Below are 12,160 nucleotides of genomic sequence, written 5' to 3' on the forward strand. Positions count from 1 at the left end.
TTCTGCCCTTTTCAATGCAGGTTGTCACTCGGATGCCAGGATCTTCTGATCTCTTAGCCAAACACCCAACGTGAGAAAAAGACCCATCATGCATCTTTTTGCTTATCCATCATTAAATGCTCCATTTAACACAAAAGAACCTGACTTTCCCTTTTTCTCTTCTGCCGTCGCTTGAGGAGAACACCACCACTAAGAGATTAAAAAAAATTACAAAGGGAAATAAAAGAAAGAAACAAGATTTGGGAGCAGAGCCCTCATTTGTAATTCTGCACCTGAGGGGCTGTATCTCATGGAATCCGAGAGCAGAGAGGGAACTCGGGAATACTGTAATGGAAACCCCCAGGTTTCACAGACTGGGAAGCAGTGGCCTGGAGAGGTAAAGGGACTCACTCCCCCAAGATCACGCAACTAGGTGAGGGCCAAGGGCAGGACCAGACACACATCTCCGGATCCTAATTCAGTCTTTGCTCACTGCACAATAGACCTTTTCACCAGACCACTTCCACAAAGCCGTGTAAGAGATTCAATAATTCAGATAGACAATGCCCTTGCAGGAAGGCCAAACTGCGGAAAAGCCCCACTGCTTCTGTGTTATTTTAGACCAACAACCCAAATAGTAAAACCCAAAGTCCGGCTTATTTATCTTGCCATCCTGAACAAAATAGTTTAGAGGCAGACATTCCCTAAGTCACAGATAAGCTGCGTTCTAACAGTGTGTTTGGGATTTGCTATTTAGAACGCAGGATGTGTGTTCTTCCCGGGAAGTCACATGATCAAGTGTGGGTAGAACCCCAGGCCAGGTCACAGAGGCCGACTGAGCCAGTAAGCAACCACACCGGAGTCGAGCAACCCTTCATCCCAGCATTTCCCAGCAAGAGCATGTTTCGAGTTCCGGGAGGGGAGAGTGGAAACAGCTAGTGCCCCACAGCCCCAGCAGGAAGCTGGGCCTCCCGGCTGAGCTAGGGGGGGTCCCAACAGAACCCTGAACTGGCCATGGGCTTTGCATGCAGATGGAATAGTTTCGAGTGAGGAGCTGAGCTGGTTCCTTAACCTCTCAGAGCCTCTGACAAGTCAGGATGATTACCCTACCTCACAGGTAAGTTATCAGGACCAAAGAAGACAATGCGTTAGGAGGATCTGTTAAAGTGCCCTGCGTCTGTCACAAGCTATCCCTTATTCCTGCTGCTGCTCCGGGGAGTGGAAGGATGGGCTCTGGCAGTTTAGAGAGCTGGGATGCTGTGTTTGGGAAGGCTGACTCTGGGGAGGAGGAAGGCTCCTGGCCCGGCCTGACGGACAGGAGAGAGTGAGGGGACCTGGATTCTTGGCCCCCACCCCTGGCCCTCAGGCAGAAGTGGCAGCAGCTCTCCTTCTGCCCCTGGAGGACTGGAGGGAGGCCCTGGGCGGGGCCCACAGCGCTACACCATGTAACCCTGTTATTGAAAGGGCCGGACTCAGCAGCATGCAATCATGAAGCTGACTGCCCGCTGCAATCATCTTTACCCATCCCCGGGGACCATCTCCCCAACCTCCCATCATGCTTCTGGGCCCTTTCAAGTCTCATTGCAGTGACTAAAATATCCAAGCCAGGGTAACAATCAAACTCTAAACTGTGTTAGATTTTAAGCTCCTGCTCCCTCCTCCCACATGCTGAGGCCTACTTCAGGCTTAGAAGCGGTGGAGGGGAAGGGTGGGGGTCTGTGCTTCTCTCTCCCAGCTTGGCTCCAACGCCCCCTGTGCTCACTAGCTGGACTTCGAAGGTCTGAGGTCAGACTCATAGGGAGAGAGGATGAAGGAGAGCAGAGCCCCGTGACCTGGCATGGGGTCCTCTGGGTGTCTGACGCACGACAGTTACCTCTATCCAGGCCTCTGGCTCCAGAGTGGAGCTGTCCCAGTTTGCCCGGAACTGGGGGATTTTCCAGGATGCAGGGCTTTCAGTGCTAAAACTGGGGCAACCCCAGGCAAACCAGGAGGAGTTGGTCACCTTACCCAGGCACATCGGACTCCCTAGCTCCCTCCAAAGCAATAATTTTCTGGAGACTCTTCAGCCTGGAACAGTGGAGAGAACTGGTAGACCAGCTGTATGCTTTCTTAGCAGGTCCTGCTTAGAGGGTCCACCTGGCTCTAAGATGTAGATTCCTGGCATCTCCTAAGTAGTTCTCTTTGAGACCTCTGTCTAAGCTGAAACCCATCCTCAAATATGAACTGGAGGAATTTCCAGTGCCGTGGTGAACCCCGAACTCAGTGGTCCCCCTGGGTGTTAAGAACATCTCAGCAGGGATCCTCAAGAGAGAAACTGGGCATCGTGGTGTAGGCCGTGGCCTGGGATCAAATCTTGGCTCATCCTTTCATAACCTGGGGCTGTGTTATTGAGCATCTCTGTGCCTCAATGTCTTCACATGTGAAATGGGTTGATAATGGAACCTACTGCATAGAATTATCCAAGGATTGTCAAAGTTAACGCATGTAACAGTGTCTGCCATCCAGTAAGGGCACAAGAAATGCTGGCTGCTATCAACATGAGTATAGCAAGCAGGGATGGTGTAACAAAAACGTTAATAAGTTTCAGATCTGTTGCAGGCATATTTTCTCAAGTTATTTTCTCAATTTTAAAGCAAATTAATGAGACAGTGTTGCAAAGGCGCCAGGGAAAAGTCAGACACTCATACACTGCTGGTGGGAATGTAAATTTATAGTCTCTCTGGAAGGTCATTTAGCAATAAGTTTCAAAAGCCCTAAAGATGCCTTTGACCCAGCAATTCCACTTCTAGGAATTTGTCCTGAGGAAATAACTAGAGAACCGGCTAGTGTGCAAGATTATTCATTGCAATACCCTGAAAACAGAAAAAAATAGGAAATAATCTAAAGATCTTAAAATAGGAAATTGGTTAAATTTTGGTTCATATATATAATGGAATAACATGCAACTAATTAAGAACAAAATCTTAAATCTGTCTTTGTTGGGATGAGAGGTTGTTCGTGTTATGAATGGTGTACATATTTAGAAAGTATATATTTTTTCAAGATTTTATTTATTTATTTGAAAGAGAGAGGGAAATCATGTGAGAGCACAAGCGGGGGAGGGGCAGAGGGAAAGGGAGAAACAGACTTCATGCTGAGCAGGGAGCCGGACATGGGACTGGGATCACGACCTGAGCCGAAGGCAGACGCTTAACTGACTGAGCCACCCAGGCACCCCGAGGAAGTGTACATTTTAAAATCATGTATATTCCAGGATTTTTCTGAGCATAGAGATTATTACAATCTAGTTGAAGTCAAAAAATATATATGTATAATTTTGTATCTTGCTTTTTTCTTTTTTGCTTAACATTATGTAAGAACTATTTTGTACCACCCAATAAATCTTCTGTAAACTACAGTACTAATAATACCCATCAACTTGATGTTTCATGATTTAGATAAGCAATCATTTTTGTTGGAACAGGTTATTCCAAGGGTTTTTTTGCTAGGAATGTAGTGGTTTTTTTAAAGATTTTATTTATTTATTTGACAGAGATAGAGACAGCCAGCGAGAGAGGGAACACAGTCAGGGGGAGTGGGAGAGGAAGAAACAGGCTCATAGCGGAGGAGCCTGATGTGGGGCTCAATCCCATAATGCCGGGATCACGCCATGAGCCGAAGGCAGACGCTTAACCGCTGTGCCACCCAGGAGCCACTTTTGCTAGGAATATAGCGTTAACATCTTTGTACATAATATATATATTTTTTCATTTGGGGAGTATTTCCTTAAAATTAATGCCCAAAAGTCAAATTACTACATCAAAGTATAGAAGTGTACGTGTACGTTTGAGGGGGATATAAATGTTTTCAAGGCTTTCGGCACATACTACTTTGCCACAAGTTTATAGCCATACACACCACGGCTCAGTCTGGAGTCTACCCTTGTCCACTTTCCTCTGCAAAGAAAGGAGATCTTACTTCTCATGTGGTATTTTTCCTAGGTTTTCTGTCCTAGATGAACAGATCATTTTGAGAGTCTCTTATCCTCCTATTATGATGAACTCTGCTGGTTCCAGGTAAGACTGCACAAATTACCACAGATACAGGACAAAAAGAGGTGGGGAGGGGCGCCTGGCTGGCTCAGTCAGTGGAGTGAGTACACGACTCTTGATCGCGGGGTTGTGAGTTCAAGTCCCATGTTGGGTGTAGAGAGTACTTAAACATAAAGTCTTTTTTTTTTTTTTTAGGATGTTATTTATTTATTTGACAGAGAGAGAGCAGGAGAGTACAAGCAGGGGGAGCGGCAGAGGGAGAGGGAGAAGCAGGCTCCCCGATGAGCCGGGAGAGCCCGATGCGATGTGGGGCTCCATCCCAGGACCCTGGGATCATGACCTGAGCCAAAGGCAGTCGTTTAACCGACTGAGCCACCCAGGTGCCCTAAAAATAAAATCTTTTTTAAAAAAGAGACAGAGAGGAGAAAAATATTCCACAGTTACCAACCCCCTATCCATACTCACCAATAGATCAGTTTATAGGGCAGAGGGTTAATTTGATTATGCAATATGTAACTCAGTGCAGGATTCTGGTGATTTCTAAGTGCATTTGAATGATTGTTCTTAAGAATATCTTATTTCTGATTAATTTTGTATATTTTATTCAGAATTATAGATTATACAAAATTCGAACATATTAAGAAAGAAACATCTCAGTGGAAGCCTCAGACAAAAACTGACAGATGAAAGACCAAGAGAAACTTCAAAATGTCAAACACTCTCTTGTTCTATCCTAATAGCAGTCTAAAAAGTCTGACGGATAAAAGCATGAAGTTGGGAAAAAGCATCACATGAAAGAATCACAACCAAGATAAAAACAAATAATGAAAATGATGAGAGAAGAGAGAAAGATGATAAGAATTATAACATGCCGGGGGTGCCTGGGTGGCTCAGTCAGTTAAGCCTCGGACTCTTGGTTTTGGCTCAGGTCATGATCTCAGGGAGGTGAGATGGCGCCCCAGGTTGGCTCTGTGATCAACCGGGGAGTCTACTGAAGATTCTTTCCCCTCCCTCTCCCTCTGCTCATCCCCCATTCTTGTGCGTGTCCCCCCCAGATAAATAAATAAATAAATAAATAAATAAATAAATAAATAAAATCTTTAAAAAAAATTGGAACATGCCAAAAGCAGTACTTCATTAAGAGCAAGAAATCCATTTTGAGCATAAATTCTTTGAATCACCCAATTTAATGAAGAAGAGTGAATCATAGGAATGTATTTTAAAAATTGGCATTCTCAGTGATTTGACCACAAAAACTGACATCAACAAGGATAGCAGAGACTCATAATAGGCCACCACTACAAGGACACTGAATAAAAAATGTAGGAAAAAATGCAGCCAAAAAAAAATGTAGAAAAGTGTATTATAGTGATTTGTCCAATAGTTAACCACTACAAATATTATGCTATTTTTTCTGGATTTTATGGTATTTGTGGTATTTGTCAGCTTTTCAAAATTTGTTTTGATTTCCCCTAAATTGAATATTCACATTTATGCCTAATTTTATCTTCATCATTTGACCTTCTTTTTCTTAGAAAGGGTCCCAGGTCTCAGGTCCTCAAAAACCTAGCTGTGCCCCTCTGTGAACATAGGGCCCACACAAGTACGTAGAGAAGATTCCAAATCCAGTTTCCGTTACTTTGGTCATCATACCTGGCGTGTTTCGTAACAAGACCTACCACAGCCAAAGTGCCTCTGGGAAGGACTGGACAATGCCAGAAATACGTCTCCAAAGGTTCTATAGGAGTACGAAAGGGTCACTCAGCTTTTGACATTCAACGCTCGGACATTTACTGAGCATCCACTCCATACACCAGGCACTGTGCTGAATAATGATGAGTAATCGGACTCCAGTGAGAGAGATGGATACGCAAACAAGAGGTCAGTTTGTGAGCCAGGGACACTCAGCAGGGTGCAGTCGTAAAGCAGCTCTATTTCCACCCTGTCTTTCAGTCTGGCTCCCGGGTTCCTTCCTTCCATCCCAGCATGACGTCTTAGGCAGGCATCGTGCATAGGTCCGTTTAAGTCACAAGAACGATAGTTGTTCAGTAGTCTGGTTCAGGTAAGAACCAAAATGCTCAATTCCACCCAAACGTCAAGTGTCTCTCTCTTCCAGCTGGGGAGCCGGCAGTGGTGGAAAGAAAGGTGTGAGTGTGGCCACCTCCCCCAGGCCCCTTCCCTTCTTCTATCTCGCATTCACTAACCGGGGTTATTGGTGAGGGGTGGGGGAGGGGGAGAAGGGGAAAGGAACAAGGATAAAGGAGCAGAAAGGCTCTTACTTGATGGTGTCAATAGTGACCTGACGTCAGGGGTTTGATAACTAACATCTATTTAGGGCATTTCTGTGGATTTCTTGGAGAAGCCACAAGAACTTCTGCAGCAAAGCTTCCAGCTTAGGGTTGCCAGATAAAATACAAAATGCCCAGCTAATTAGAAGCTCAGATAAACAATACGTAAGTTTTTAGTATATATCCAATATTGCACATGGTATACTAAAAACTCATCCTTTGCTTATTTGAAATTTGAGTTTAAATGGCCATCTTGTATTTTCGTTCGTTAAATCTGGCAACTCTATCCCAACTACAGCTTTCATTATGAGGTTGGGGTGTGTGTCTGTTGGGGACAGAGATTGTGGTGACCCTTCAGCCTCTGATTTTCCAGTGGTCTATCTCTCTGCTGGGTCCTTTTGTCCCCACCCCCACCCCAGGCAGCTCCCTTGGGTGAGGTCCCTTTCTGCTTCATTTATTTAAAAAAAAATTTTTTTAGGGCCACCTGGGTGGCTCAGTAGGTTAAGTGTCTGCCTTTAGCTCAGGTCATGATCCCAGGGTCCTGGGATCGAGCACTGCGTTGGGCTCCCTGCTCCGTGGGGAGTCTGCTTCTCCTTCTCCCTCTGCCCTTTCCCGGCTCCCTACTTGTGCTCTCTCTCTCTCTTTCAAATAAATAAATAAAATCTTTTAAAAATTTTTAAAAAATAATCTCTGCACCCAAGGTGGGGCTCAAACTCACAACCCTGAGCTCAAGAGTCACATGCTCTACCGACTGAGCCAGCCAGGTGCCCTGGGTGAGGTTCCTTCCAAGGAGGTTCCAGGCAGTCTCCCCACTTCATGAGCCACATCTAGTCCACGGCAACTGTGCACCTTTGCCTCATTGCCCTCCGGAGCTGGGCAACGCTGTCCAGTGCCATCCTGCCTTCTGGGACCAGTCTTCCTCACCCCCCAAACCCTTAAAAGTATAAGGAAAGCTCCCCCTGATGCCCTTCTCACTTACCCTGAGGTGAGAAGGCAGCGCCTGTCTCCCCTGCCCCACGGAAGGGCATTGGGTGGGGGGTGGGAACACACAGCCCTCAGTCAGCCTTCTCCATAGAAACCCTCCTGCCTGTCATTCATAGGCGGAAAATGGGGAAGCGTTAATAAGGCTGACAGCGGATGGTTCACATTCTCTGAGCTTGTGCAATGTGGGGTCTCAGTACTTTGTGTAGATGGGGAGTTTCTTGGTACCAACTATTTTGTTCCCTGCCTTTGAGGCCTCTGCTGAAATTTCTGGATATAGGAAAAGTCCCTTTTAACATCCATCCACACTCCTTTCTTATGAAAGAAGTCCGAGTGGGGCCCCACGGGAGCTGTGGCAAGAGCCTTCTTAGCAGGGTCTGGGGCAGTCCGAAAGGGCCGCACGGAAGAGGAGCCGCCCAGCCTGCCCTCAGCCGGTGCTGCTCAAACTGTAAAGCGCCCGCGACCCCCTGGGATTGCATTAAACAGCAGATTTGGCTTTCGCGTGTCTGGGGTGGGGCCTGAGGTTCTGCATTTCCCACAGCTCTCAGATGATGTCCTCACATACACTTTGAACAGTGAGGGGCTAAAAGACGCGTAGGAGGAGTTGCTAAGGCCCTTGGGGGAGACGGGAAGGGTTGGGCCTTGCAAGCAAGGGAGCAGCAAGTGTGAACGCAGAGGAGTTCGGGTCCTGTCAACGCTGCCTTTGTGGCTTCAGCCTGGAGGTCAGAGGCTAAAAGGGACCAAACTACGCTGGTGGAAGGGGGATGGGGAGTTGGCAGGAGAAGTTCCAGAAGGGTCCTGACTATGACTGCAAAGCAAGAACAGGAAAAGCAGGCTGAGTGGGCTGCATTTGTGTCAGATCTTGTAAAAAAAACACTTTATGAGCCAGCCTATATAATTGCATTTCACAAAGCCCTGTGAACGTTAATTACTGAGTGAATCTGATGGCTTGACCACAAAGTGCCTGGGACGGATACATTCAAGTCTTACTTTGCACAGTGCCCAGCTGGCACTGCCTTGCTGCTGGTCACACAACTCTGTCTCTCAACACGCATAAAAGGTGTGAGTCACATGATAAAGGTCTGTTGGCCCGGTGTGACACTGAGCTGACGGTCAGCAACTCACATAGCCTAACCTGGAACGTGGGAGGCAGAATAATGGCCCCTAAAGATGTCAACACCCTAATCCCCAGAGTCTATGAATATGACCTCACATGGCAAAAGGGACCTTGCCCATGGGATTAAGTCAAGGAGTCTGAGATGAGGAGATTATCCTGGGTTATCTGGGTAACCACATGAGTACGGACCCACCATTCCTGGCTGTGGTCAGACGGAGCGATGTGACTGTGGAAGAAAGGTCAGAGAGATGGCAGCGTGAGAAGTCCTGTTGCTGGTTCAGAGATGTGGGGGGCTCTGTCCACGGCCCAGAGAGAGCCCCTCAGCTAACAGCCAGCAAGGAGATAGAGACATTGGTCCCAGGCTGCACGGAACGGAGTTCTGCCAACCATGTGAACAAGAAAAAGGTTCCTCCCCCAGAGTCTCCAGAGAGATACATGACCCTGTAGCCGTGTGGGGGACCCATGTGGGACTTTTGACCTGCAGGACTGGGTGATAATAAATGGCATTGTTTCAAGCTGCTCTATCTGTAATGATTCGTTACAGCAGCAACAGAAAACAAAGAACCTGCCAAGAAGGAGCTCCCCCTTCCTCGTCAGAAGAAGGGCTGAAGCTCGATGCCGAAAGCTGGCCTCCCTAGGTGGTCACACCCAAATGCTGGGCGCTCCCCAGAAGCAGCTGCTGTTTTCTGAGAACAATGAGTTACTTGTCAGCCTGAGAGAATAGGATGACAAATCCGCTTTGCAAACAGCCCCGAGTCAGATGGGCATGCTTTCTGATGGCAAGTTGGTCCTTGAATACTCGCCTTCTGTCCTGCCTTTCTTTTCCATGGCTCCCTGGCTGGCTCATTTGGCGTTCTGACTTTATCCAGAAAGCCATCTCAACTCTAGAGAAAAGCTGGATGGACATAGCATGGGGCCGCACCACACACCTGCCTCAGTGGCTTCCGAGAGGGGCCCTGCCCAGATATCTCAGTGGCCCCTTCCTGGCCCCGTGGGGTGGTTAAAGCCATTTTACATGGAAGAAGGGAAAGAAGGAAGCTGGGGTCAACTGCCAGAGGACCTGTCTTCCAGGAGGCTTGGCCAACAGGATTCCAAAGGTTGGTGTGACAGTGGAATTAAGGGGACAACAGGAGTCGTGAGCTAAAGGACACTGGGCGCAGTCAGCCAAGAGGGCGTCCCTAAGGGCTAATAAAGCCATCAGCACGCAGTATCCATCAGGGGTCTGAGATGGGTGCCTGAGGGCCAAGCAGCCAGGTCCTGCAGTCTGCAGACAGATGAATTACACACACACACACACACACACACACACACACCTGCAAAGGGACCAGATGACTAAGGTCACACACCAGATAAACAGAGCCGCCTGGACCTCAAACTGAGCGCACATTATTCTGCCAAAATAGCCACCAACTTCCACGATCTCAAACACGTGTTCAGAGTTACTACATGCACACACCGTTTCTGCGGGTACGGATTGTTCTCTAAAGGTTAATATCGAAACACATCAATTAAGGTCAAGCTGCTAATTTCCTGAGCGATTGAGCAAAGGCAACTGTCTTTCTCCTCTCTCCATCTAAAACATGCTTTCTAGGCTGTGAGTTAAAATTTCACAGCATTGGATTAAGGCCTACTTTCCCTTTTTGGCTGACAAACGAAGGCTTACTCAGGTCCCCTCATCCACGCAGTTATGCAGCATGGGGGAGGCCTGATTTCCCCTACGGCAGAATGAAAACCAGTAGACAGGGAGGTCACTGGGGCTGCGAGGCGGAGAGGCCTCCACACTGGAGTTTAAGGGCCCCAAAGGGCCTCAGCCACATAGACATTCCTGCCCCATCCTGTCTCCTGCAGCCCTTTTAGGAACTGCCTTCACCCCCAAAGACTCTGGTTGCTGAACATGAAAGTCATTACTTCAACAGTCATCAATCATCCAGTGTGTGCTAGACACAAGAGTCCTAGGAAAGAGGGGCTCTTCACTTTAATCTGCAGCTTTAGCGGCTCTTGACACCATCCCTCTGTACCCCAATTCTACTACAACCTTCCAGCCCGACACAAAAAGGGGACTCTCTCAGCCTCTGACCTCTGCTTTCTTCCAGGGTCTTATTTTTCATCCTCCTCCTTGGGTCAGTAAATGCATGGAGAATTCCAGGCAGTCCTTTCCTGCCTCTCCCCTAACCCCCCCAGCCCCGTGCTTGGCCTCAGGGCCAGGGCAGGATCCTGGTCTACTAATGAAGCACTCAGAGCTTCAGCCCAGGGTCTGCAGGGGACAGCAGCAGACAGCGCTCTCCCTGGGGGACTGAGTGCAAAGGCCTGTTCTCGGGTCTCGCAGAAGCCCTCCACCCAGGCCCTGAAATGGCAGCCCGGACTTGTCATCACAAGCACGGGATGCCCATCTTTCCTGAAGTCCGTTCCGTCCCCCGCAAAGCCGGTTTCCGCTGCTCCGTGATGATTAATGCGGTAGCTCTCTTTCGACTCTGTGAAATGCCTTTTCATGCAGTGCGCTCATTGAAAGGGCTCTGCCATCTGCGTGGATCTGTGCGGAAATGTGGGGAAATGGCCGAGCGTTTATTTATGTCACCCATTGTTAGCTAAGAATATCCAGGTGTTCTAATAACGGAGGTACCAACACAGGAAAAAGTTTCGAATGGTAGAAAGGATGCTGAGCTCAGGATCAGGAAAACAAGCCCCATGGCCCGAGCTGAGCGGCCTCAACAAGTACCTTTTACTTTGTTAGCCTCGAATTCTTCCGGGGAAAACACTGAGCCTACTAGTACTTGCTCTGATGACCTCGAAAGGTTGTAATGAGACTCCAAGGAGAGGGTGTTTGTGTATCCCACATTCTCTCAGGCCCTAGGAGCCAGAAGGACAGATGAATCTGCATGAACAGATGTCACGGCTCCTGCCTCCCACCTGCTGACACAGGGCATCCAGCACTCCCCCACAGAAGTTTCACCAGAGATATTTTTGGGAGCTCCTGGGGGTGTCTCAGGAGAATCCCACATTAGCTTTTCAAGTGCCCGAGAGGCCCTCCCTACACCGACCCATACCCCCAGGGAAGGTGAATTTCAGGGCTCTCAAAGCTGCAAAAACCAAGAGGTGTCAAAATGATTTGTTCTCTCTTAGACCCCTCGCAACCTCTTCGTGTCAGAATGATACCTGGTGGCTGGCAGTGTAGCTAACACACCAGACATGCCCAGGAATCCAGGAATGCCCATGCTTCGGGGTAGGCTCAGGAGAACACCACTACACAGAGGGGTGGGGGCACAGCGTCAGGCCCTGTGCTGAGGTCTGAGCCAAGTTGCCATTGACTCCACATGGCTGCCCCAGAGGTGGGCACTGTCCCCTTGCTCATTTCACCCAGGTCAATCAATGAGTAGTAGCAAGTGGTAGAGCCAAATGGTGAAACTTGGTCATTTGGGCTGCTTAGCGTCCGGATATCCTTCTTCTATGCTTTCTTCTAGAAGTTTTGTCATTTTGAAACTTATATTTAGGTCGATGGTCCAACTTGACTTAATTTTTGTATGTCATAAAGGTGAGAATCAAGGTTCTTTTCTTTTGCTTATGGACGTCCAATTGAGGAAGTCATTTTTATTTGGGAGGAACGTCAAGATAAGTGGGAGGAGGGTTCTGCTGGCCACTACGGAAACCAAGCTAAAGGGGAAGGTGTTCCCTCTTTTCCATTCTCCAGTTGCTCAAAACCTTAACTCTTGAGGAAGACAAGCCAAGGCATAGGGCAGTTTGGGATTATTTGAGGTGGCCCTGAAGTG

The 12,160-nt window shown here is 48.0% G+C and overlaps 1 long non-coding RNA gene across 1 annotated transcript; it reads left to right on the forward strand.

Annotated features, from left to right (window-relative positions):
• Positions 1–320: 320 nt before the first annotated feature.
• On the forward strand, positions 321–5,028 carry LOC103658590. The gene is made up of 3 exons (XR_567214.2): positions 321–1,096; positions 3,960–4,034; positions 4,619–5,028. It is a non-coding gene; the product is annotated as an uncharacterized LOC103658590 (long non-coding RNA).
• The last annotated feature ends 7,132 nt before the right edge of the window (positions 5,029–12,160 follow it).

The sequence above is a fragment of the Ursus maritimus genome, unplaced genomic scaffold (assembly GCF_017311325.1).
Source record: "Ursus maritimus isolate PB19 unplaced genomic scaffold, ASM1731132v1 scaffold_1, whole genome shotgun sequence".
In the NCBI taxonomy this organism is placed as follows: domain Eukaryota; kingdom Metazoa; phylum Chordata; class Mammalia; order Carnivora; family Ursidae; genus Ursus; species Ursus maritimus.